At 46.6% G+C, this 20427-nt stretch overlaps 51 non-coding genes across 51 annotated transcripts; all 51 read left to right on the top strand.

Annotated features, from left to right (window-relative positions):
* The first annotated feature begins 54 nt into the window (after positions 1-54).
* On the top strand, positions 55-126 carry TRNAA-CGC (transfer RNA alanine (anticodon CGC)). Its single transcript has one exon. It is a non-coding gene; the product is annotated as a tRNA-Ala (tRNA).
* A 514-nt stretch (positions 127-640) lies between these two features.
* TRNAA-UGC (transfer RNA alanine (anticodon UGC)) lies at positions 641-712 on the top strand. Its single transcript has one exon. It is a non-coding gene; the product is annotated as a tRNA-Ala (tRNA).
* A 127-nt stretch (positions 713-839) lies between these two features.
* TRNAA-CGC (transfer RNA alanine (anticodon CGC)) lies at positions 840-911 on the top strand. The gene has a single exon. It is a non-coding gene; the product is annotated as a tRNA-Ala (tRNA).
* Positions 912-1425: 514 nt separating this feature from the next.
* TRNAA-UGC (transfer RNA alanine (anticodon UGC)) lies at positions 1426-1497 on the top strand. The gene has a single exon. It is a non-coding gene; the product is annotated as a tRNA-Ala (tRNA).
* A 127-nt stretch (positions 1498-1624) lies between these two features.
* TRNAA-CGC (transfer RNA alanine (anticodon CGC)) lies at positions 1625-1696 on the top strand. The gene has a single exon. It is a non-coding gene; the product is annotated as a tRNA-Ala (tRNA).
* A 514-nt stretch (positions 1697-2210) lies between these two features.
* TRNAA-UGC (transfer RNA alanine (anticodon UGC)) lies at positions 2211-2282 on the top strand. The gene has a single exon. It is a non-coding gene; the product is annotated as a tRNA-Ala (tRNA).
* Positions 2283-2409: 127 nt separating this feature from the next.
* Positions 2410-2481, top strand: TRNAA-CGC (transfer RNA alanine (anticodon CGC)). Its single transcript has one exon. It is a non-coding gene; the product is annotated as a tRNA-Ala (tRNA).
* A 514-nt stretch (positions 2482-2995) lies between these two features.
* Positions 2996-3067, top strand: TRNAA-UGC (transfer RNA alanine (anticodon UGC)). The gene has a single exon. It is a non-coding gene; the product is annotated as a tRNA-Ala (tRNA).
* Positions 3068-3194: 127 nt separating this feature from the next.
* On the top strand, positions 3195-3266 carry TRNAA-CGC (transfer RNA alanine (anticodon CGC)). Its single transcript has one exon. It is a non-coding gene; the product is annotated as a tRNA-Ala (tRNA).
* A 514-nt stretch (positions 3267-3780) lies between these two features.
* Positions 3781-3852, top strand: TRNAA-UGC (transfer RNA alanine (anticodon UGC)). Its single transcript has one exon. It is a non-coding gene; the product is annotated as a tRNA-Ala (tRNA).
* Positions 3853-3979: 127 nt separating this feature from the next.
* Positions 3980-4051, top strand: TRNAA-CGC (transfer RNA alanine (anticodon CGC)). The gene has a single exon. It is a non-coding gene; the product is annotated as a tRNA-Ala (tRNA).
* A 514-nt stretch (positions 4052-4565) lies between these two features.
* TRNAA-UGC (transfer RNA alanine (anticodon UGC)) lies at positions 4566-4637 on the top strand. Its single transcript has one exon. It is a non-coding gene; the product is annotated as a tRNA-Ala (tRNA).
* A 127-nt stretch (positions 4638-4764) lies between these two features.
* TRNAA-CGC (transfer RNA alanine (anticodon CGC)) lies at positions 4765-4836 on the top strand. The gene has a single exon. It is a non-coding gene; the product is annotated as a tRNA-Ala (tRNA).
* Positions 4837-5350: 514 nt separating this feature from the next.
* Positions 5351-5422, top strand: TRNAA-UGC (transfer RNA alanine (anticodon UGC)). Its single transcript has one exon. It is a non-coding gene; the product is annotated as a tRNA-Ala (tRNA).
* Positions 5423-5549: 127 nt separating this feature from the next.
* Positions 5550-5621, top strand: TRNAA-CGC (transfer RNA alanine (anticodon CGC)). Its single transcript has one exon. It is a non-coding gene; the product is annotated as a tRNA-Ala (tRNA).
* Positions 5622-6135: 514 nt separating this feature from the next.
* On the top strand, positions 6136-6207 carry TRNAA-UGC (transfer RNA alanine (anticodon UGC)). The gene has a single exon. It is a non-coding gene; the product is annotated as a tRNA-Ala (tRNA).
* A 127-nt stretch (positions 6208-6334) lies between these two features.
* Positions 6335-6406, top strand: TRNAA-CGC (transfer RNA alanine (anticodon CGC)). The gene has a single exon. It is a non-coding gene; the product is annotated as a tRNA-Ala (tRNA).
* Positions 6407-6920: 514 nt separating this feature from the next.
* TRNAA-UGC (transfer RNA alanine (anticodon UGC)) lies at positions 6921-6992 on the top strand. Its single transcript has one exon. It is a non-coding gene; the product is annotated as a tRNA-Ala (tRNA).
* Positions 6993-7119: 127 nt separating this feature from the next.
* On the top strand, positions 7120-7191 carry TRNAA-CGC (transfer RNA alanine (anticodon CGC)). Its single transcript has one exon. It is a non-coding gene; the product is annotated as a tRNA-Ala (tRNA).
* A 514-nt stretch (positions 7192-7705) lies between these two features.
* On the top strand, positions 7706-7777 carry TRNAA-UGC (transfer RNA alanine (anticodon UGC)). The gene has a single exon. It is a non-coding gene; the product is annotated as a tRNA-Ala (tRNA).
* Positions 7778-7904: 127 nt separating this feature from the next.
* Positions 7905-7976, top strand: TRNAA-CGC (transfer RNA alanine (anticodon CGC)). Its single transcript has one exon. It is a non-coding gene; the product is annotated as a tRNA-Ala (tRNA).
* Positions 7977-8490: 514 nt separating this feature from the next.
* On the top strand, positions 8491-8562 carry TRNAA-UGC (transfer RNA alanine (anticodon UGC)). The gene has a single exon. It is a non-coding gene; the product is annotated as a tRNA-Ala (tRNA).
* Positions 8563-8689: 127 nt separating this feature from the next.
* On the top strand, positions 8690-8761 carry TRNAA-CGC (transfer RNA alanine (anticodon CGC)). Its single transcript has one exon. It is a non-coding gene; the product is annotated as a tRNA-Ala (tRNA).
* A 514-nt stretch (positions 8762-9275) lies between these two features.
* TRNAA-UGC (transfer RNA alanine (anticodon UGC)) lies at positions 9276-9347 on the top strand. Its single transcript has one exon. It is a non-coding gene; the product is annotated as a tRNA-Ala (tRNA).
* Positions 9348-9474: 127 nt separating this feature from the next.
* On the top strand, positions 9475-9546 carry TRNAA-CGC (transfer RNA alanine (anticodon CGC)). Its single transcript has one exon. It is a non-coding gene; the product is annotated as a tRNA-Ala (tRNA).
* Positions 9547-10060: 514 nt separating this feature from the next.
* Positions 10061-10132, top strand: TRNAA-UGC (transfer RNA alanine (anticodon UGC)). The gene has a single exon. It is a non-coding gene; the product is annotated as a tRNA-Ala (tRNA).
* A 127-nt stretch (positions 10133-10259) lies between these two features.
* TRNAA-CGC (transfer RNA alanine (anticodon CGC)) lies at positions 10260-10331 on the top strand. The gene has a single exon. It is a non-coding gene; the product is annotated as a tRNA-Ala (tRNA).
* A 514-nt stretch (positions 10332-10845) lies between these two features.
* Positions 10846-10917, top strand: TRNAA-UGC (transfer RNA alanine (anticodon UGC)). The gene has a single exon. It is a non-coding gene; the product is annotated as a tRNA-Ala (tRNA).
* Positions 10918-11044: 127 nt separating this feature from the next.
* On the top strand, positions 11045-11116 carry TRNAA-CGC (transfer RNA alanine (anticodon CGC)). The gene has a single exon. It is a non-coding gene; the product is annotated as a tRNA-Ala (tRNA).
* Positions 11117-11630: 514 nt separating this feature from the next.
* TRNAA-UGC (transfer RNA alanine (anticodon UGC)) lies at positions 11631-11702 on the top strand. The gene has a single exon. It is a non-coding gene; the product is annotated as a tRNA-Ala (tRNA).
* Positions 11703-11829: 127 nt separating this feature from the next.
* Positions 11830-11901, top strand: TRNAA-CGC (transfer RNA alanine (anticodon CGC)). Its single transcript has one exon. It is a non-coding gene; the product is annotated as a tRNA-Ala (tRNA).
* Positions 11902-12415: 514 nt separating this feature from the next.
* On the top strand, positions 12416-12487 carry TRNAA-UGC (transfer RNA alanine (anticodon UGC)). The gene has a single exon. It is a non-coding gene; the product is annotated as a tRNA-Ala (tRNA).
* A 127-nt stretch (positions 12488-12614) lies between these two features.
* Positions 12615-12686, top strand: TRNAA-CGC (transfer RNA alanine (anticodon CGC)). The gene has a single exon. It is a non-coding gene; the product is annotated as a tRNA-Ala (tRNA).
* Positions 12687-13200: 514 nt separating this feature from the next.
* On the top strand, positions 13201-13272 carry TRNAA-UGC (transfer RNA alanine (anticodon UGC)). The gene has a single exon. It is a non-coding gene; the product is annotated as a tRNA-Ala (tRNA).
* Positions 13273-13399: 127 nt separating this feature from the next.
* On the top strand, positions 13400-13471 carry TRNAA-CGC (transfer RNA alanine (anticodon CGC)). The gene has a single exon. It is a non-coding gene; the product is annotated as a tRNA-Ala (tRNA).
* A 514-nt stretch (positions 13472-13985) lies between these two features.
* On the top strand, positions 13986-14057 carry TRNAA-UGC (transfer RNA alanine (anticodon UGC)). The gene has a single exon. It is a non-coding gene; the product is annotated as a tRNA-Ala (tRNA).
* A 127-nt stretch (positions 14058-14184) lies between these two features.
* Positions 14185-14256, top strand: TRNAA-CGC (transfer RNA alanine (anticodon CGC)). Its single transcript has one exon. It is a non-coding gene; the product is annotated as a tRNA-Ala (tRNA).
* Positions 14257-14770: 514 nt separating this feature from the next.
* Positions 14771-14842, top strand: TRNAA-UGC (transfer RNA alanine (anticodon UGC)). The gene has a single exon. It is a non-coding gene; the product is annotated as a tRNA-Ala (tRNA).
* Positions 14843-14969: 127 nt separating this feature from the next.
* TRNAA-CGC (transfer RNA alanine (anticodon CGC)) lies at positions 14970-15041 on the top strand. Its single transcript has one exon. It is a non-coding gene; the product is annotated as a tRNA-Ala (tRNA).
* A 514-nt stretch (positions 15042-15555) lies between these two features.
* Positions 15556-15627, top strand: TRNAA-UGC (transfer RNA alanine (anticodon UGC)). The gene has a single exon. It is a non-coding gene; the product is annotated as a tRNA-Ala (tRNA).
* A 127-nt stretch (positions 15628-15754) lies between these two features.
* On the top strand, positions 15755-15826 carry TRNAA-CGC (transfer RNA alanine (anticodon CGC)). Its single transcript has one exon. It is a non-coding gene; the product is annotated as a tRNA-Ala (tRNA).
* Positions 15827-16340: 514 nt separating this feature from the next.
* TRNAA-UGC (transfer RNA alanine (anticodon UGC)) lies at positions 16341-16412 on the top strand. Its single transcript has one exon. It is a non-coding gene; the product is annotated as a tRNA-Ala (tRNA).
* A 127-nt stretch (positions 16413-16539) lies between these two features.
* TRNAA-CGC (transfer RNA alanine (anticodon CGC)) lies at positions 16540-16611 on the top strand. Its single transcript has one exon. It is a non-coding gene; the product is annotated as a tRNA-Ala (tRNA).
* A 514-nt stretch (positions 16612-17125) lies between these two features.
* Positions 17126-17197, top strand: TRNAA-UGC (transfer RNA alanine (anticodon UGC)). The gene has a single exon. It is a non-coding gene; the product is annotated as a tRNA-Ala (tRNA).
* Positions 17198-17324: 127 nt separating this feature from the next.
* On the top strand, positions 17325-17396 carry TRNAA-CGC (transfer RNA alanine (anticodon CGC)). The gene has a single exon. It is a non-coding gene; the product is annotated as a tRNA-Ala (tRNA).
* Positions 17397-17910: 514 nt separating this feature from the next.
* On the top strand, positions 17911-17982 carry TRNAA-UGC (transfer RNA alanine (anticodon UGC)). The gene has a single exon. It is a non-coding gene; the product is annotated as a tRNA-Ala (tRNA).
* A 127-nt stretch (positions 17983-18109) lies between these two features.
* Positions 18110-18181, top strand: TRNAA-CGC (transfer RNA alanine (anticodon CGC)). The gene has a single exon. It is a non-coding gene; the product is annotated as a tRNA-Ala (tRNA).
* Positions 18182-18695: 514 nt separating this feature from the next.
* TRNAA-UGC (transfer RNA alanine (anticodon UGC)) lies at positions 18696-18767 on the top strand. The gene has a single exon. It is a non-coding gene; the product is annotated as a tRNA-Ala (tRNA).
* Positions 18768-18894: 127 nt separating this feature from the next.
* TRNAA-CGC (transfer RNA alanine (anticodon CGC)) lies at positions 18895-18966 on the top strand. Its single transcript has one exon. It is a non-coding gene; the product is annotated as a tRNA-Ala (tRNA).
* Positions 18967-19480: 514 nt separating this feature from the next.
* Positions 19481-19552, top strand: TRNAA-UGC (transfer RNA alanine (anticodon UGC)). Its single transcript has one exon. It is a non-coding gene; the product is annotated as a tRNA-Ala (tRNA).
* A 126-nt stretch (positions 19553-19678) lies between these two features.
* On the top strand, positions 19679-19750 carry TRNAA-CGC (transfer RNA alanine (anticodon CGC)). The gene has a single exon. It is a non-coding gene; the product is annotated as a tRNA-Ala (tRNA).
* Positions 19751-20427: the final 677 nt, after the last annotated feature.

Here is a 20427-nt window from a genome sequence, read left to right on the forward strand (position 1 = left end):
AGGCACTCGGTGAAAGAAATACTTGTGAGTGCTCCACCCCACGAGTAGACTTTTGGGGATGTAGCTCAGTGGTAGAGCGCATGCTTCGCATGTATGAGGTCCTGGGTTCAATCCCCAGCATCTCCAAACTTTTACAAATACGGCTAGAAATCTTTAGCGAACACATTCAAGCTTAGTAGTGTCAAGACTCTCAAGGAATCTTTGATGCTTAAACTGGTTTCTTTGCCAGGTCACATAGCAGGAAGAGGCTTTTTGTCACGGCAGATTCTAAAGACTGCATGCAACCTAAGGCAAGGGCATCACTTTACCACTCAGTGGCATGTCTTCCATGGGAACTGGACTTTCAGCAAACATTGCACAAATCAATAGTACAGGCAAATATAGGCAACTTTCTCTAGCCTGATTAAAGTGGGAAATGTGCAATAGCTTTGCATTAAGGACAAGCTTCAGAGTCTCTACTTGGTATCATCAGAAAACCGAGTCCGAGTGTCGTGCCGGAAGCTTGAATAGGTCAGCTGATGTATCTCTAATAATTCACAGTTTTTTTCTAAAGGTGGTTCAGCGATTGGAAGAAATGCTAACCCTTGGCTGAAAAATCTTGACCCGTTTCCTGCAAGTTTCGGAAAGTCGTGCAAATAGCGGGGATGTAGCTCAGTGGTAGAGCGCACGCTTTGCATGTGTGAGGCCCCGGGTTCAATCCCCGGCATCTCCATGGCCTGGGTTTACGTGCAAAGAGCGCACGTCCAACAGGTGGCTGCTTTTGCTTCGCCTTATTTGGTTCCTGCAGGCACTCGGTGAAAGAAATACTTGTGAGTGCTCCACCCCACGAGTAGACTTTTGGGGATGTAGCTCAGTGGTAGAGCGCATGCTTCGCATGTATGAGGTCCTGGGTTCAATCCCCAGCATCTCCAAACTTTTACAAATACGGCTAGAAATCTTTAGCGAACACATTCAAGCTTAGTAGTGTCAAGACTCTCAAGGAATCTTTGATGCTTAAACTGGTTTCTTTGCCAGGTCACATAGCAGGAAGAGGCTTTTTGTCACGGCAGATTCTAAAGACTGCATGCAACCTAAGGCAAGGGCATCACTTTACCACTCAGTGGCATGTCTTCCATGGGAACTGGACTTTCAGCAAACATTGCACAAATCAATAGTACAGGCAAATATAGGCAACTTTCTCTAGCCTGATTAAAGTGGGAAATGTGCAATAGCTTTGCATTAAGGACAAGCTTCAGAGTCTCTACTTGGTATCATCAGAAAACCGAGTCCGAGTGTCGTGCCGGAAGCTTGAATAGGTCAGCTGATGTATCTCTAATAATTCACAGTTTTTTTCTAAAGGTGGTTCAGCGATTGGAAGAAATGCTAACCCTTGGCTGAAATATCTTGACCCGTTTCCTGCAAGTTTCGGAAAGTCGTGCAAATAGCGGGGATGTAGCTCAGTGGTAGAGCGCACGCTTTGCATGTGTGAGGCCCCGGGTTCAATCCCCGGCATCTCCATGGCCTGGGTTTACGTGCAAAGAGCGCACGTCCAACAGGTGGCTGCTTTTGCTTCGCCTTATTTGGTTCCTGCAGGCACTCGGTGAAAGAAATACTTGTGAGTGCTCCACCCCACGAGTAGACTTTTGGGGATGTAGCTCAGTGGTAGAGCGCATGCTTCGCATGTATGAGGTCCTGGGTTCAATCCCCAGCATCTCCAAACTTTTACAAATACGGCTAGAAATCTTTAGCGAACACATTCAAGCTTAGTAGTGTCAAGACTCTCAAGGAATCTTTGATGCTTAAACTGGTTTCTTTGCCAGGTCACATAGCAGGAAGAGGCTTTTTGTCACGGCAGATTCTAAAGACTGCATGCAACCTAAGGCAAGGGCATCACTTTACCACTCAGTGGCATGTCTTCCATGGGAACTGGACTTTCAGCAAACATTGCACAAATCAATAGTACAGGCAAATATAGGCAACTTTCTCTAGCCTGATTAAAGTGGGAAATGTGCAATAGCTTTGCATTAAGGACAAGCTTCAGAGTCTCTACTTGGTATCATCAGAAAACCGAGTCCGAGTGTCGTGCCGGAAGCTTGAATAGGTCAGCTGATGTATCTCTAATAATTCACAGTTTTTTTCTAAAGGTGGTTCAGCGATTGGAAGAAATGCTAACCCTTGGCTGAAAAATCTTGACCCGTTTCCTGCAAGTTTCGGAAAGTCGTGCAAATAGCGGGGATGTAGCTCAGTGGTAGAGCGCACGCTTTGCATGTGTGAGGCCCCGGGTTCAATCCCCGGCATCTCCATGGCCTGGGTTTACGTGCAAAGAGCGCACGTCCAACAGGTGGCTGCTTTTGCTTCGCCTTATTTGGTTCCTGCAGGCACTCGGTGAAAGAAATACTTGTGAGTGCTCCACCCCACGAGTAGACTTTTGGGGATGTAGCTCAGTGGTAGAGCGCATGCTTCGCATGTATGAGGTCCTGGGTTCAATCCCCAGCATCTCCAAACTTTTACAAATACGGCTAGAAATCTTTAGCGAACACATTCAAGCTTAGTAGTGTCAAGACTCTCAAGGAATCTTTGATGCTTAAACTGGTTTCTTTGCCAGGTCACATAGCAGGAAGAGGCTTTTTGTCACGGCAGATTCTAAAGACTGCATGCAACCTAAGGCAAGGGCATCACTTTACCACTCAGTGGCATGTCTTCCATGGGAACTGGACTTTCAGCAAACATTGCACAAATCAATAGTACAGGCAAATATAGGCAACTTTCTCTAGCCTGATTAAAGTGGGAAATGTGCAATAGCTTTGCATTAAGGACAAGCTTCAGAGTCTCTACTTGGTATCATCAGAAAACCGAGTCCGAGTGTCGTGCCGGAAGCTTGAATAGGTCAGCTGATGTATCTCTAATAATTCACAGTTTTTTTCTAAAGGTGGTTCAGCGATTGGAAGAAATGCTAACCCTTGGCTGAAAAATCTTGACCCGTTTCCTGCAAGTTTCGGAAAGTCGTGCAAATAGCGGGGATGTAGCTCAGTGGTAGAGCGCACGCTTTGCATGTGTGAGGCCCCGGGTTCAATCCCCGGCATCTCCATGGCCTGGGTTTACGTGCAAAGAGCGCACGTCCAACAGGTGGCTGCTTTTGCTTCGCCTTATTTGGTTCCTGCAGGCACTCGGTGAAAGAAATACTTGTGAGTGCTCCACCCCACGAGTAGACTTTTGGGGATGTAGCTCAGTGGTAGAGCGCATGCTTCGCATGTATGAGGTCCTGGGTTCAATCCCCAGCATCTCCAAACTTTTACAAATACGGCTAGAAATCTTTAGCGAACACATTCAAGCTTAGTAGTGTCAAGACTCTCAAGGAATCTTTGATGCTTAAACTGGTTTCTTTGCCAGGTCACATAGCAGGAAGAGGCTTTTTGTCACGGCAGATTCTAAAGACTGCATGCAACCTAAGGCAAGGGCATCACTTTACCACTCAGTGGCATGTCTTCCATGGGAACTGGACTTTCAGCAAACATTGCACAAATCAATAGTACAGGCAAATATAGGCAACTTTCTCTAGCCTGATTAAAGTGGGAAATGTGCAATAGCTTTGCATTAAGGACAAGCTTCAGAGTCTCTACTTGGTATCATCAGAAAACCGAGTCCGAGTGTCGTGCCGGAAGCTTGAATAGGTCAGCTGATGTATCTCTAATAATTCACAGTTTTTTTCTAAAGGTGGTTCAGCGATTGGAAGAAATGCTAACCCTTGGCTGAAAAATCTTGACCCGTTTCCTGCAAGTTTCGGAAAGTCGTGCAAATAGCGGGGATGTAGCTCAGTGGTAGAGCGCACGCTTTGCATGTGTGAGGCCCCGGGTTCAATCCCCGGCATCTCCATGGCCTGGGTTTACGTGCAAAGAGCGCACGTCCAACAGGTGGCTGCTTTTGCTTCGCCTTATTTGGTTCCTGCAGGCACTCGGTGAAAGAAATACTTGTGAGTGCTCCACCCCACGAGTAGACTTTTGGGGATGTAGCTCAGTGGTAGAGCGCATGCTTCGCATGTATGAGGTCCTGGGTTCAATCCCCAGCATCTCCAAACTTTTACAAATACGGCTAGAAATCTTTAGCGAACACATTCAAGCTTAGTAGTGTCAAGACTCTCAAGGAATCTTTGATGCTTAAACTGGTTTCTTTGCCAGGTCACATAGCAGGAAGAGGCTTTTTGTCACGGCAGATTCTAAAGACTGCATGCAACCTAAGGCAAGGGCATCACTTTACCACTCAGTGGCATGTCTTCCATGGGAACTGGACTTTCAGCAAACATTGCACAAATCAATAGTACAGGCAAATATAGGCAACTTTCTCTAGCCTGATTAAAGTGGGAAATGTGCAATAGCTTTGCATTAAGGACAAGCTTCAGAGTCTCTACTTGGTATCATCAGAAAACCGAGTCCGAGTGTCGTGCCGGAAGCTTGAATAGGTCAGCTGATGTATCTCTAATAATTCACAGTTTTTTTCTAAAGGTGGTTCAGCGATTGGAAGAAATGCTAACCCTTGGCTGAAAAATCTTGACCCGTTTCCTGCAAGTTTCGGAAAGTCGTGCAAATAGCGGGGATGTAGCTCAGTGGTAGAGCGCACGCTTTGCATGTGTGAGGCCCCGGGTTCAATCCCCGGCATCTCCATGGCCTGGGTTTACGTGCAAAGAGCGCACGTCCAACAGGTGGCTGCTTTTGCTTCGCCTTATTTGGTTCCTGCAGGCACTCGGTGAAAGAAATACTTGTGAGTGCTCCACCCCACGAGTAGACTTTTGGGGATGTAGCTCAGTGGTAGAGCGCATGCTTCGCATGTATGAGGTCCTGGGTTCAATCCCCAGCATCTCCAAACTTTTACAAATACGGCTAGAAATCTTTAGCGAACACATTCAAGCTTAGTAGTGTCAAGACTCTCAAGGAATCTTTGATGCTTAAACTGGTTTCTTTGCCAGGTCACATAGCAGGAAGAGGCTTTTTGTCACGGCAGATTCTAAAGACTGCATGCAACCTAAGGCAAGGGCATCACTTTACCACTCAGTGGCATGTCTTCCATGGGAACTGGACTTTCAGCAAACATTGCACAAATCAATAGTACAGGCAAATATAGGCAACTTTCTCTAGCCTGATTAAAGTGGGAAATGTGCAATAGCTTTGCATTAAGGACAAGCTTCAGAGTCTCTACTTGGTATCATCAGAAAACCGAGTCCGAGTGTCGTGCCGGAAGCTTGAATAGGTCAGCTGATGTATCTCTAATAATTCACAGTTTTTTTCTAAAGGTGGTTCAGCGATTGGAAGAAATGCTAACCCTTGGCTGAAAAATCTTGACCCGTTTCCTGCAAGTTTCGGAAAGTCGTGCAAATAGCGGGGATGTAGCTCAGTGGTAGAGCGCACGCTTTGCATGTGTGAGGCCCCGGGTTCAATCCCCGGCATCTCCATGGCCTGGGTTTACGTGCAAAGAGCGCACGTCCAACAGGTGGCTGCTTTTGCTTCGCCTTATTTGGTTCCTGCAGGCACTCGGTGAAAGAAATACTTGTGAGTGCTCCACCCCACGAGTAGACTTTTGGGGATGTAGCTCAGTGGTAGAGCGCATGCTTCGCATGTATGAGGTCCTGGGTTCAATCCCCAGCATCTCCAAACTTTTACAAATACGGCTAGAAATCTTTAGCGAACACATTCAAGCTTAGTAGTGTCAAGACTCTCAAGGAATCTTTGATGCTTAAACTGGTTTCTTTGCCAGGTCACATAGCAGGAAGAGGCTTTTTGTCACGGCAGATTCTAAAGACTGCATGCAACCTAAGGCAAGGGCATCACTTTACCACTCAGTGGCATGTCTTCCATGGGAACTGGACTTTCAGCAAACATTGCACAAATCAATAGTACAGGCAAATATAGGCAACTTTCTCTAGCCTGATTAAAGTGGGAAATGTGCAATAGCTTTGCATTAAGGACAAGCTTCAGAGTCTCTACTTGGTATCATCAGAAAACCGAGTCCGAGTGTCGTGCCGGAAGCTTGAATAGGTCAGCTGATGTATCTCTAATAATTCACAGTTTTTTTCTAAAGGTGGTTCAGCGATTGGAAGAAATGCTAACCCTTGGCTGAAAAATCTTGACCCGTTTCCTGCAAGTTTCGGAAAGTCGTGCAAATAGCGGGGATGTAGCTCAGTGGTAGAGCGCACGCTTTGCATGTGTGAGGCCCCGGGTTCAATCCCCGGCATCTCCATGGCCTGGGTTTACGTGCAAAGAGCGCACGTCCAACAGGTGGCTGCTTTTGCTTCGCCTTATTTGGTTCCTGCAGGCACTCGGTGAAAGAAATACTTGTGAGTGCTCCACCCCACGAGTAGACTTTTGGGGATGTAGCTCAGTGGTAGAGCGCATGCTTCGCATGTATGAGGTCCTGGGTTCAATCCCCAGCATCTCCAAACTTTTACAAATACGGCTAGAAATCTTTAGCGAACACATTCAAGCTTAGTAGTGTCAAGACTCTCAAGGAATCTTTGATGCTTAAACTGGTTTCTTTGCCAGGTCACATAGCAGGAAGAGGCTTTTTGTCACGGCAGATTCTAAAGACTGCATGCAACCTAAGGCAAGGGCATCACTTTACCACTCAGTGGCATGTCTTCCATGGGAACTGGACTTTCAGCAAACATTGCACAAATCAATAGTACAGGCAAATATAGGCAACTTTCTCTAGCCTGATTAAAGTGGGAAATGTGCAATAGCTTTGCATTAAGGACAAGCTTCAGAGTCTCTACTTGGTATCATCAGAAAACCGAGTCCGAGTGTCGTGCCGGAAGCTTGAATAGGTCAGCTGATGTATCTCTAATAATTCACAGTTTTTTTCTAAAGGTGGTTCAGCGATTGGAAGAAATGCTAACCCTTGGCTGAAAAATCTTGACCCGTTTCCTGCAAGTTTCGGAAAGTCGTGCAAATAGCGGGGATGTAGCTCAGTGGTAGAGCGCACGCTTTGCATGTGTGAGGCCCCGGGTTCAATCCCCGGCATCTCCATGGCCTGGGTTTACGTGCAAAGAGCGCACGTCCAACAGGTGGCTGCTTTTGCTTCGCCTTATTTGGTTCCTGCAGGCACTCGGTGAAAGAAATACTTGTGAGTGCTCCACCCCACGAGTAGACTTTTGGGGATGTAGCTCAGTGGTAGAGCGCATGCTTCGCATGTATGAGGTCCTGGGTTCAATCCCCAGCATCTCCAAACTTTTACAAATACGGCTAGAAATCTTTAGCGAACACATTCAAGCTTAGTAGTGTCAAGACTCTCAAGGAATCTTTGATGCTTAAACTGGTTTCTTTGCCAGGTCACATAGCAGGAAGAGGCTTTTTGTCACGGCAGATTCTAAAGACTGCATGCAACCTAAGGCAAGGGCATCACTTTACCACTCAGTGGCATGTCTTCCATGGGAACTGGACTTTCAGCAAACATTGCACAAATCAATAGTACAGGCAAATATAGGCAACTTTCTCTAGCCTGATTAAAGTGGGAAATGTGCAATAGCTTTGCATTAAGGACAAGCTTCAGAGTCTCTACTTGGTATCATCAGAAAACCGAGTCCGAGTGTCGTGCCGGAAGCTTGAATAGGTCAGCTGATGTATCTCTAATAATTCACAGTTTTTTTCTAAAGGTGGTTCAGCGATTGGAAGAAATGCTAACCCTTGGCTGAAAAATCTTGACCCGTTTCCTGCAAGTTTCGGAAAGTCGTGCAAATAGCGGGGATGTAGCTCAGTGGTAGAGCGCACGCTTTGCATGTGTGAGGCCCCGGGTTCAATCCCCGGCATCTCCATGGCCTGGGTTTACGTGCAAAGAGCGCACGTCCAACAGGTGGCTGCTTTTGCTTCGCCTTATTTGGTTCCTGCAGGCACTCGGTGAAAGAAATACTTGTGAGTGCTCCACCCCACGAGTAGACTTTTGGGGATGTAGCTCAGTGGTAGAGCGCATGCTTCGCATGTATGAGGTCCTGGGTTCAATCCCCAGCATCTCCAAACTTTTACAAATACGGCTAGAAATCTTTAGCGAACACATTCAAGCTTAGTAGTGTCAAGACTCTCAAGGAATCTTTGATGCTTAAACTGGTTTCTTTGCCAGGTCACATAGCAGGAAGAGGCTTTTTGTCACGGCAGATTCTAAAGACTGCATGCAACCTAAGGCAAGGGCATCACTTTACCACTCAGTGGCATGTCTTCCATGGGAACTGGACTTTCAGCAAACATTGCACAAATCAATAGTACAGGCAAATATAGGCAACTTTCTCTAGCCTGATTAAAGTGGGAAATGTGCAATAGCTTTGCATTAAGGACAAGCTTCAGAGTCTCTACTTGGTATCATCAGAAAACCGAGTCCGAGTGTCGTGCCGGAAGCTTGAATAGGTCAGCTGATGTATCTCTAATAATTCACAGTTTTTTTCTAAAGGTGGTTCAGCGATTGGAAGAAATGCTAACCCTTGGCTGAAAAATCTTGACCCGTTTCCTGCAAGTTTCGGAAAGTCGTGCAAATAGCGGGGATGTAGCTCAGTGGTAGAGCGCACGCTTTGCATGTGTGAGGCCCCGGGTTCAATCCCCGGCATCTCCATGGCCTGGGTTTACGTGCAAAGAGCGCACGTCCAACAGGTGGCTGCTTTTGCTTCGCCTTATTTGGTTCCTGCAGGCACTCGGTGAAAGAAATACTTGTGAGTGCTCCACCCCACGAGTAGACTTTTGGGGATGTAGCTCAGTGGTAGAGCGCATGCTTCGCATGTATGAGGTCCTGGGTTCAATCCCCAGCATCTCCAAACTTTTACAAATACGGCTAGAAATCTTTAGCGAACACATTCAAGCTTAGTAGTGTCAAGACTCTCAAGGAATCTTTGATGCTTAAACTGGTTTCTTTGCCAGGTCACATAGCAGGAAGAGGCTTTTTGTCACGGCAGATTCTAAAGACTGCATGCAACCTAAGGCAAGGGCATCACTTTACCACTCAGTGGCATGTCTTCCATGGGAACTGGACTTTCAGCAAACATTGCACAAATCAATAGTACAGGCAAATATAGGCAACTTTCTCTAGCCTGATTAAAGTGGGAAATGTGCAATAGCTTTGCATTAAGGACAAGCTTCAGAGTCTCTACTTGGTATCATCAGAAAACCGAGTCCGAGTGTCGTGCCGGAAGCTTGAATAGGTCAGCTGATGTATCTCTAATAATTCACAGTTTTTTTCTAAAGGTGGTTCAGCGATTGGAAGAAATGCTAACCCTTGGCTGAAAAATCTTGACCCGTTTCCTGCAAGTTTCGGAAAGTCGTGCAAATAGCGGGGATGTAGCTCAGTGGTAGAGCGCACGCTTTGCATGTGTGAGGCCCCGGGTTCAATCCCCGGCATCTCCATGGCCTGGGTTTACGTGCAAAGAGCGCACGTCCAACAGGTGGCTGCTTTTGCTTCGCCTTATTTGGTTCCTGCAGGCACTCGGTGAAAGAAATACTTGTGAGTGCTCCACCCCACGAGTAGACTTTTGGGGATGTAGCTCAGTGGTAGAGCGCATGCTTCGCATGTATGAGGTCCTGGGTTCAATCCCCAGCATCTCCAAACTTTTACAAATACGGCTAGAAATCTTTAGCGAACACATTCAAGCTTAGTAGTGTCAAGACTCTCAAGGAATCTTTGATGCTTAAACTGGTTTCTTTGCCAGGTCACATAGCAGGAAGAGGCTTTTTGTCACGGCAGATTCTAAAGACTGCATGCAACCTAAGGCAAGGGCATCACTTTACCACTCAGTGGCATGTCTTCCATGGGAACTGGACTTTCAGCAAACATTGCACAAATCAATAGTACAGGCAAATATAGGCAACTTTCTCTAGCCTGATTAAAGTGGGAAATGTGCAATAGCTTTGCATTAAGGACAAGCTTCAGAGTCTCTACTTGGTATCATCAGAAAACCGAGTCCGAGTGTCGTGCCGGAAGCTTGAATAGGTCAGCTGATGTATCTCTAATAATTCACAGTTTTTTTCTAAAGGTGGTTCAGCGATTGGAAGAAATGCTAACCCTTGGCTGAAAAATCTTGACCCGTTTCCTGCAAGTTTCGGAAAGTCGTGCAAATAGCGGGGATGTAGCTCAGTGGTAGAGCGCACGCTTTGCATGTGTGAGGCCCCGGGTTCAATCCCCGGCATCTCCATGGCCTGGGTTTACGTGCAAAGAGCGCACGTCCAACAGGTGGCTGCTTTTGCTTCGCCTTATTTGGTTCCTGCAGGCACTCGGTGAAAGAAATACTTGTGAGTGCTCCACCCCACGAGTAGACTTTTGGGGATGTAGCTCAGTGGTAGAGCGCATGCTTCGCATGTATGAGGTCCTGGGTTCAATCCCCAGCATCTCCAAACTTTTACAAATACGGCTAGAAATCTTTAGCGAACACATTCAAGCTTAGTAGTGTCAAGACTCTCAAGGAATCTTTGATGCTTAAACTGGTTTCTTTGCCAGGTCACATAGCAGGAAGAGGCTTTTTGTCACGGCAGATTCTAAAGACTGCATGCAACCTAAGGCAAGGGCATCACTTTACCACTCAGTGGCATGTCTTCCATGGGAACTGGACTTTCAGCAAACATTGCACAAATCAATAGTACAGGCAAATATAGGCAACTTTCTCTAGCCTGATTAAAGTGGGAAATGTGCAATAGCTTTGCATTAAGGACAAGCTTCAGAGTCTCTACTTGGTATCATCAGAAAACCGAGTCCGAGTGTCGTGCCGGAAGCTTGAATAGGTCAGCTGATGTATCTCTAATAATTCACAGTTTTTTTCTAAAGGTGGTTCAGCGATTGGAAGAAATGCTAACCCTTGGCTGAAAAATCTTGACCCGTTTCCTGCAAGTTTCGGAAAGTCGTGCAAATAGCGGGGATGTAGCTCAGTGGTAGAGCGCACGCTTTGCATGTGTGAGGCCCCGGGTTCAATCCCCGGCATCTCCATGGCCTGGGTTTACGTGCAAAGAGCGCACGTCCAACAGGTGGCTGCTTTTGCTTCGCCTTATTTGGTTCCTGCAGGCACTCGGTGAAAGAAATACTTGTGAGTGCTCCACCCCACGAGTAGACTTTTGGGGATGTAGCTCAGTGGTAGAGCGCATGCTTCGCATGTATGAGGTCCTGGGTTCAATCCCCAGCATCTCCAAACTTTTACAAATACGGCTAGAAATCTTTAGCGAACACATTCAAGCTTAGTAGTGTCAAGACTCTCAAGGAATCTTTGATGCTTAAACTGGTTTCTTTGCCAGGTCACATAGCAGGAAGAGGCTTTTTGTCACGGCAGATTCTAAAGACTGCATGCAACCTAAGGCAAGGGCATCACTTTACCACTCAGTGGCATGTCTTCCATGGGAACTGGACTTTCAGCAAACATTGCACAAATCAATAGTACAGGCAAATATAGGCAACTTTCTCTAGCCTGATTAAAGTGGGAAATGTGCAATAGCTTTGCATTAAGGACAAGCTTCAGAGTCTCTACTTGGTATCATCAGAAAACCGAGTCCGAGTGTCGTGCCGGAAGCTTGAATAGGTCAGCTGATGTATCTCTAATAATTCACAGTTTTTTTCTAAAGGTGGTTCAGCGATTGGAAGAAATGCTAACCCTTGGCTGAAAAATCTTGACCCGTTTCCTGCAAGTTTCGGAAAGTCGTGCAAATAGCGGGGATGTAGCTCAGTGGTAGAGCGCACGCTTTGCATGTGTGAGGCCCCGGGTTCAATCCCCGGCATCTCCATGGCCTGGGTTTACGTGCAAAGAGCGCACGTCCAACAGGTGGCTGCTTTTGCTTCGCCTTATTTGGTTCCTGCAGGCACTCGGTGAAAGAAATACTTGTGAGTGCTCCACCCCACGAGTAGACTTTTGGGGATGTAGCTCAGTGGTAGAGCGCATGCTTCGCATGTATGAGGTCCTGGGTTCAATCCCCAGCATCTCCAAACTTTTACAAATACGGCTAGAAATCTTTAGCGAACACATTCAAGCTTAGTAGTGTCAAGACTCTCAAGGAATCTTTGATGCTTAAACTGGTTTCTTTGCCAGGTCACATAGCAGGAAGAGGCTTTTTGTCACGGCAGATTCTAAAGACTGCATGCAACCTAAGGCAAGGGCATCACTTTACCACTCAGTGGCATGTCTTCCATGGGAACTGGACTTTCAGCAAACATTGCACAAATCAATAGTACAGGCAAATATAGGCAACTTTCTCTAGCCTGATTAAAGTGGGAAATGTGCAATAGCTTTGCATTAAGGACAAGCTTCAGAGTCTCTACTTGGTATCATCAGAAAACCGAGTCCGAGTGTCGTGCCGGAAGCTTGAATAGGTCAGCTGATGTATCTCTAATAATTCACAGTTTTTTTCTAAAGGTGGTTCAGCGATTGGAAGAAATGCTAACCCTTGGCTGAAAAATCTTGACCCGTTTCCTGCAAGTTTCGGAAAGTCGTGCAAATAGCGGGGATGTAGCTCAGTGGTAGAGCGCACGCTTTGCATGTGTGAGGCCCCGGGTTCAATCCCCGGCATCTCCATGGCCTGGGTTTACGTGCAAAGAGCGCACGTCCAACAGGTGGCTGCTTTTGCTTCGCCTTATTTGGTTCCTGCAGGCACTCGGTGAAAGAAATACTTGTGAGTGCTCCACCCCACGAGTAGACTTTTGGGGATGTAGCTCAGTGGTAGAGCGCATGCTTCGCATGTATGAGGTCCTGGGTTCAATCCCCAGCATCTCCAAACTTTTACAAATACGGCTAGAAATCTTTAGCGAACACATTCAAGCTTAGTAGTGTCAAGACTCTCAAGGAATCTTTGATGCTTAAACTGGTTTCTTTGCCAGGTCACATAGCAGGAAGAGGCTTTTTGTCACGGCAGATTCTAAAGACTGCATGCAACCTAAGGCAAGGGCATCACTTTACCACTCAGTGGCATGTCTTCCATGGGAACTGGACTTTCAGCAAACATTGCACAAATCAATAGTACAGGCAAATATAGGCAACTTTCTCTAGCCTGATTAAAGTGGGAAATGTGCAATAGCTTTGCATTAAGGACAAGCTTCAGAGTCTCTACTTGGTATCATCAGAAAACCGAGTCCGAGTGTCGTGCCGGAAGCTTGAATAGGTCAGCTGATGTATCTCTAATAATTCACAGTTTTTTTCTAAAGGTGGTTCAGCGATTGGAAGAAATGCTAACCCTTGGCTGAAAAATCTTGACCCGTTTCCTGCAAGTTTCGGAAAGTCGTGCAAATAGCGGGGATGTAGCTCAGTGGTAGAGCGCACGCTTTGCATGTGTGAGGCCCCGGGTTCAATCCCCGGCATCTCCATGGCCTGGGTTTACGTGCAAAGAGCGCACGTCCAACAGGTGGCTGCTTTTGCTTCGCCTTATTTGGTTCCTGCAGGCACTCGGTGAAAGAAATACTTGTGAGTGCTCCACCCCACGAGTAGACTTTTGGGGATGTAGCTCAGTGGTAGAGCGCATGCTTCGCATGTATGAGGTCCTGGGTTCAATCCCCAGCATCTCCAAACTTTTACAAATACGGCTAGAAATCTTTAGCGAACACATTCAAGCTTAGTAGTGTCAAGACTCTCAAGGAATCTTTGATGCTTAAACTGGTTTCTTTGCCAGGTCACATAGCAGGAAGAGGCTTTTTGTCACGGCAGATTCTAAAGACTGCATGCAACCTAAGGCAAGGGCATCACTTTACCACTCAGTGGCATGTCTTCCATGGGAACTGGACTTTCAGCAAACATTGCACAAATCAATAGTACAGGCAAATATAGGCAACTTTCTCTAGCCTGATTAAAGTGGGAAATGTGCAATAGCTTTGCATTAAGGACAAGCTTCAGAGTCTCTACTTGGTATCATCAGAAAACCGAGTCCGAGTGTCGTGCCGGAAGCTTGAATAGGTCAGCTGATGTATCTCTAATAATTCACAGTTTTTTTCTAAAGGTGGTTCAGCGATTGGAAGAAATGCTAACCCTTGGCTGAAAAATCTTGACCCGTTTCCTGCAAGTTTCGGAAAGTCGTGCAAATAGCGGGGATGTAGCTCAGTGGTAGAGCGCACGCTTTGCATGTGTGAGGCCCCGGGTTCAATCCCCGGCATCTCCATGGCCTGGGTTTACGTGCAAAGAGCGCACGTCCAACAGGTGGCTGCTTTTGCTTCGCCTTATTTGGTTCCTGCAGGCACTCGGTGAAAGAAATACTTGTGAGTGCTCCACCCCACGAGTAGACTTTTGGGGATGTAGCTCAGTGGTAGAGCGCATGCTTCGCATGTATGAGGTCCTGGGTTCAATCCCCAGCATCTCCAAACTTTTACAAATACGGCTAGAAATCTTTAGCGAACACATTCAAGCTTAGTAGTGTCAAGACTCTCAAGGAATCTTTGATGCTTAAACTGGTTTCTTTGCCAGGTCACATAGCAGGAAGAGGCTTTTTGTCACGGCAGATTCTAAAGACTGCATGCAACCTAAGGCAAGGGCATCACTTTACCACTCAGTGGCATGTCTTCCATGGGAACTGGACTTTCAGCAAACATTGCACAAATCAATAGTACAGGCAAATATAGGCAACTTTCTCTAGCCTGATTAAAGTGGGAAATGTGCAATAGCTTTGCATTAAGGACAAGCTTCAGAGTCTCTACTTGGTATCATCAGAAAACCGAGTCCGAGTGTCGTGCCGGAAGCTTGAATAGGTCAGCTGATGTATCTCTAATAATTCACAGTTTTTTTCTAAAGGTGGTTCAGCGATTGGAAGAAATGCTAACCCTTGGCTGAAAAATCTTGACCCGTTTCCTGCAAGTTTCGGAAAGTCGTGCAAATAGCGGGGATGTAGCTCAGTGGTAGAGCGCACGCTTTGCATGTGTGAGGCCCCGGGTTCAATCCCCGGCATCTCCATGGCCTGGGTTTACGTGCAAAGAGCGCACGTCCAACAGGTGGCTGCTTTTGCTTCGCCTTATTTGGTTCCTGCAGGCACTCGGTGAAAGAAATACTTGTGAGTGCTCCACCCCACGAGTAGACTTTTGGGGATGTAGCTCAGTGGTAGAGCGCATGCTTCGCATGTATGAGGTCCTGGGTTCAATCCCCAGCATCTCCAAACTTTTACAAATACGGCTAGAAATCTTTAGCGAACACATTCAAGCTTAGTAGTGTCAAGACTCTCAAGGAATCTTTGATGCTTAAACTGGTTTCTTTGCCAGGTCACATAGCAGGAAGAGGCTTTTTGTCACGGCAGATTCTAAAGACTGCATGCAACCTAAGGCAAGGGCATCACTTTACCACTCAGTGGCATGTCTTCCATGGGAACTGGACTTTCAGCAAACATTGCACAAATCAATAGTACAGGCAAATATAGGCAACTTTCTCTAGCCTGATTAAAGTGGGAAATGTGCAATAGCTTTGCATTAAGGACAAGCTTCAGAGTCTCTACTTGGTATCATCAGAAAACCGAGTCCGAGTGTCGTGCCGGAAGCTTGAATAGGTCAGCTGATGTATCTCTAATAATTCACAGTTTTTTTCTAAAGGTGGTTCAGCGATTGGAAGAAATGCTAACCCTTGGCTGAAAAATCTTGACCCGTTTCCTGCAAGTTTCGGAAAGTCGTGCAAATAGCGGGGATGTAGCTCAGTGGTAGAGCGCACGCTTTGCATGTGTGAGGCCCCGGGTTCAATCCCCGGCATCTCCATGGCCTGGGTTTACGTGCAAAGAGCGCACGTCCAACAGGTGGCTGCTTTTGCTTCGCCTTATTTGGTTCCTGCAGGCACTCGGTGAAAGAAATACTTGTGAGTGCTCCACCCCACGAGTAGACTTTTGGGGATGTAGCTCAGTGGTAGAGCGCATGCTTCGCATGTATGAGGTCCTGGGTTCAATCCCCAGCATCTCCAAACTTTTACAAATACGGCTAGAAATCTTTAGCGAACACATTCAAGCTTAGTAGTGTCAAGACTCTCAAGGAATCTTTGATGCTTAAACTGGTTTCTTTGCCAGGTCACATAGCAGGAAGAGGCTTTTTGTCACGGCAGATTCTAAAGACTGCATGCAACCTAAGGCAAGGGCATCACTTTACCACTCAGTGGCATGTCTTCCATGGGAACTGGACTTTCAGCAAACATTGCACAAATCAATAGTACAGGCAAATATAGGCAACTTTCTCTAGCCTGATTAAAGTGGGAAATGTGCAATAGCTTTGCATTAAGGACAAGCTTCAGAGTCTCTACTTGGTATCATCAGAAAACCGAGTCCGAGTGTCGTGCCGGAAGCTTGAATAGGTCAGCTGATGTATCTCTAATAATTCACAGTTTTTTTCTAAAGGTGGTTCAGCGATTGGAAGAAATGCTAACCCTTGGCTGAAAAATCTTGACCCGTTTCCTGCAAGTTTCGGAAAGTCGTGCAAATAGCGGGGATGTAGCTCAGTGGTAGAGCGCACGCTTTGCATGTGTGAGGCCCCGGGTTCAATCCCCGGCATCTCCATGGCCTGGGTTTACGTGCAAAGAGCGCACGTCCAACAGGTGGCTGCTTTTGCTTCGCCTTATTTGGTTCCTGCAGGCACTCGGTGAAAGAAATACTTGTGAGTGCTCCACCCCACGAGTAGACTTTTGGGGATGTAGCTCAGTGGTAGAGCGCATGCTTCGCATGTATGAGGTCCTGGGTTCAATCCCCAGCATCTCCAAACTTTTACAAATACGGCTAGAAATCTTTAGCGAACACATTCAAGCTTAGTAGTGTCAAGACTCTCAAGGAATCTTTGATGCTTAAACTGGTTTCTTTGCCAGGTCACATAGCAGGAAGAGGCTTTTTGTCACGGCAGATTCTAAAGACTGCATGCAACCTAAGGCAAGGGCATCACTTTACCACTCAGTGGCATGTCTTCCATGGGAACTGGACTTTCAGCAAACATTGCACAAATCAATAGTACAGGCAAATATAGGCAACTTTCTCTAGCCTGATTAAAGTGGGAAATGTGCAATAGCTTTGCATTAAGGACAAGCTTCAGAGTCTCTACTTGGTATCATCAGAAAACCGAGTCCGAGTGTCGTGCCGGAAGCTTGAATAGGTCAGCTGATGTATCTCTAATAATTCACAGTTTTTTTCTAAAGGTGGTTCAGCGATTGGAAGAAATGCTAACCCTTGGCTGAAAAATCTTGACCCGTTTCCTGCAAGTTTCGGAAAGTCGTGCAAATAGCGGGGATGTAGCTCAGTGGTAGAGCGCACGCTTTGCATGTGTGAGGCCCCGGGTTCAATCCCCGGCATCTCCATGGCCTGGGTTTACGTGCAAAGAGCGCACGTCCAACAGGTGGCTGCTTTTGCTTCGCCTTATTTGGTTCCTGCAGGCACTCGGTGAAAGAAATACTTGTGAGTGCTCCACCCCACGAGTAGACTTTTGGGGATGTAGCTCAGTGGTAGAGCGCATGCTTCGCATGTATGAGGTCCTGGGTTCAATCCCCAGCATCTCCAAACTTTTACAAATACGGCTAGAAATCTTTAGCGAACACATTCAAGCTTAGTAGTGTCAAGACTCTCAAGGAATCTTTGATGCTTAAACTGGTTTCTTTGCCAGGTCACATAGCAGGAAGAGGCTTTTTGTCACGGCAGATTCTAAAGACTGCATGCAACCTAAGGCAAGGGCATCACTTTACCACTCAGTGGCATGTCTTCCATGGGAACTGGACTTTCAGCAAACATTGCACAAATCAATAGTACAGGCAAATATAGGCAACTTTCTCTAGCCTGATTAAAGTGGGAAATGTGCAATAGCTTTGCATTAAGGACAAGCTTCAGAGTCTCTACTTGGTATCATCAGAAAACCGAGTCCGAGTGTCGTGCCGGAAGCTTGAATAGGTCAGCTGATGTATCTCTAATAATTCACAGTTTTTTTCTAAAGGTGGTTCAGCGATTGGAAGAAATGCTAACCCTTGGCTGAAAAATCTTGACCCGTTTCCTGCAAGTTTCGGAAAGTCGTGCAAATAGCGGGGATGTAGCTCAGTGGTAGAGCGCACGCTTTGCATGTGTGAGGCCCCGGGTTCAATCCCCGGCATCTCCATGGCCTGGGTTTACGTGCAAAGAGCGCACGTCCAACAGGTGGCTGCTTTTGCTTCGCCTTATTTGGTTCCTGCAGGCACTCGGTGAAAGAAATACTTGTGAGTGCTCCACCCCACGAGTAGACTTTTGGGGATGTAGCTCAGTGGTAGAGCGCATGCTTCGCATGTATGAGGTCCTGGGTTCAATCCCCAGCATCTCCAAACTTTTACAAATACGGCTAGAAATCTTTAGCGAACACATTCAAGCTTAGTAGTGTCAAGACTCTCAAGGAATCTTTGATGCTTAAACTGGTTTCTTTGCCAGGTCACATAGCAGGAAGAGGCTTTTTGTCACGGCAGATTCTAAAGACTGCATGCAACCTAAGGCAAGGGCATCACTTTACCACTCAGTGGCATGTCTTCCATGGGAACTGGACTTTCAGCAAACATTGCACAAATCAATAGTACAGGCAAATATAGGCAACTTTCTCTAGCCTGATTAAAGTGGGAAATGTGCAATAGCTTTGCATTAAGGACAAGCTTCAGAGTCTCTACTTGGTATCATCAGAAAACCGAGTCCGAGTGTCGTGCCGGAAGCTTGAATAGGTCAGCTGATGTATCTCTAATAATTCACAGTTTTTTTCTAAAGGTGGTTCAGCGATTGGAAGAAATGCTAACCCTTGGCTGAAAAATCTTGACCCGTTTCCTGCAAGTTTCGGAAAGTCGTGCAAATAGCGGGGATGTAGCTCAGTGGTAGAGCGCACGCTTTGCATGTGTGAGGCCCCGGGTTCAATCCCCGGCATCTCCATGGCCTGGGTTTACGTGCAAAGAGCGCACGTCCAACAGGTGGCTGCTTTTGCTTCGCCTTATTTGGTTCCTGCAGGCACTCGGTGAAAGAAATACTTGTGAGTGCTCCACCCCACGAGTAGACTTTTGGGGATGTAGCTCAGTGGTAGAGCGCATGCTTCGCATGTATGAGGTCCTGGGTTCAATCCCCAGCATCTCCAAACTTTTACAAATACGGCTAGAAATCTTTAGCGAACACATTCAAGCTTAGTAGTGTCAAGACTCTCAAGGAATCTTTGATGCTTAAACTGGTTTCTTTGCCAGGTCACATAGCAGGAAGAGGCTTTTTGTCACGGCAGATTCTAAAGACTGCATGCAACCTAAGGCAAGGGCATCACTTTACCACTCAGTGGCATGTCTTCCATGGGAACTGGACTTTCAGCAAACATTGCACAAATCAATAGTACAGGCAAATATAGGCAACTTTCTCTAGCCTGATTAAAGTGGGAAATGTGCAATAGCTTTGCATTAAGGACAAGCTTCAGAGTCTCTACTTGGTATCATCAGAAAACCGAGTCCGAGTGTCGTGCCGGAAGCTTGAATAGGTCAGCTGATGTATCTCTAATAATTCACAGTTTTTTTCTAAAGGTGGTTCAGCGATTGGAAGAAATGCTAACCCTTGGCTGAAAAATCTTGACCCGTTTCCTGCAAGTTTCGGAAAGTCGTGCAAATAGCGGGGATGTAGCTCAGTGGTAGAGCGCACGCTTTGCATGTGTGAGGCCCCGGGTTCAATCCCCGGCATCTCCATGCCTGGGTTTACGTGCAAAGAGCGCACGTCCAACAGGTGGCTGCTTTTGCTTCGCCTTATTTGGTTCCTGCAGGCACTCGGTGAAAGAAATACTTGTGAGTGCTCCACCCCACGAGTAGACTTTTGGGGATGTAGCTCAGTGGTAGAGCGCATGCTTCGCATGTATGAGGTCCTGGGTTCAATCCCCAGCATCTCCAAACTTTTACAAATACGGCTAGAAATCTTTAGCGAACACATTCAAGCTTAGTAGTGTCAAGACTCTCAAGGAATCTTTGATGCTTAAACTGGTTTCTTTGCCAGGTCACATAGCAGGAAGAGGCTTTTTTGTCACGGCAGATTCTAAAGACTGCATGCAACCTAAGGCAAGGGCATCACTTTACCACTCAGTGGCATGTCTTCCATGGGAACTGGACTTTCAGCAAACATTGCACAAATCAATAGTACAGGCAAATATAGGCAACTTTCTCTAGCCTGATTAAAGTGGGAAATGTGCAATAGCTTTGCATTAAGGACAAGCTTCAGAGTCTCTACTTGGTATCATCAGAAAACCGAGTCCGAGTGTCGTGCCGGAAGCTTGAATAGGTCAGCTGATGTATCTCTAATAATTCACAGTTTTTTTCTAAAGGTGGTTCAGCGATTGGAAGAAATGCTAACCCTTGGCTGAAAAATCTTGACCCGTTTCCTGCAAGTTTCGGAAAGTCGTGCAAATAGCGGGGGATGTAGCTCAGTGGTAGAGCGCAACGCTTTGCATGTGTGAGGCCCGGGTTCAATCCCCGGCATCTCCATGGCCTGGGTTTACGTGCAAAGAGCGCACGTCCAACAGGTGGCTGCTTTTGCTTCGCCTTATTTGGTTCCTGCAGGCACTCGGTGAAAG

The sequence above is a fragment of the Ranitomeya imitator genome, chromosome 1, assembly GCF_032444005.1.
Source record: "Ranitomeya imitator isolate aRanImi1 chromosome 1, aRanImi1.pri, whole genome shotgun sequence".
NCBI lineage: Eukaryota > Metazoa > Chordata > Amphibia > Anura > Dendrobatidae > Ranitomeya > Ranitomeya imitator.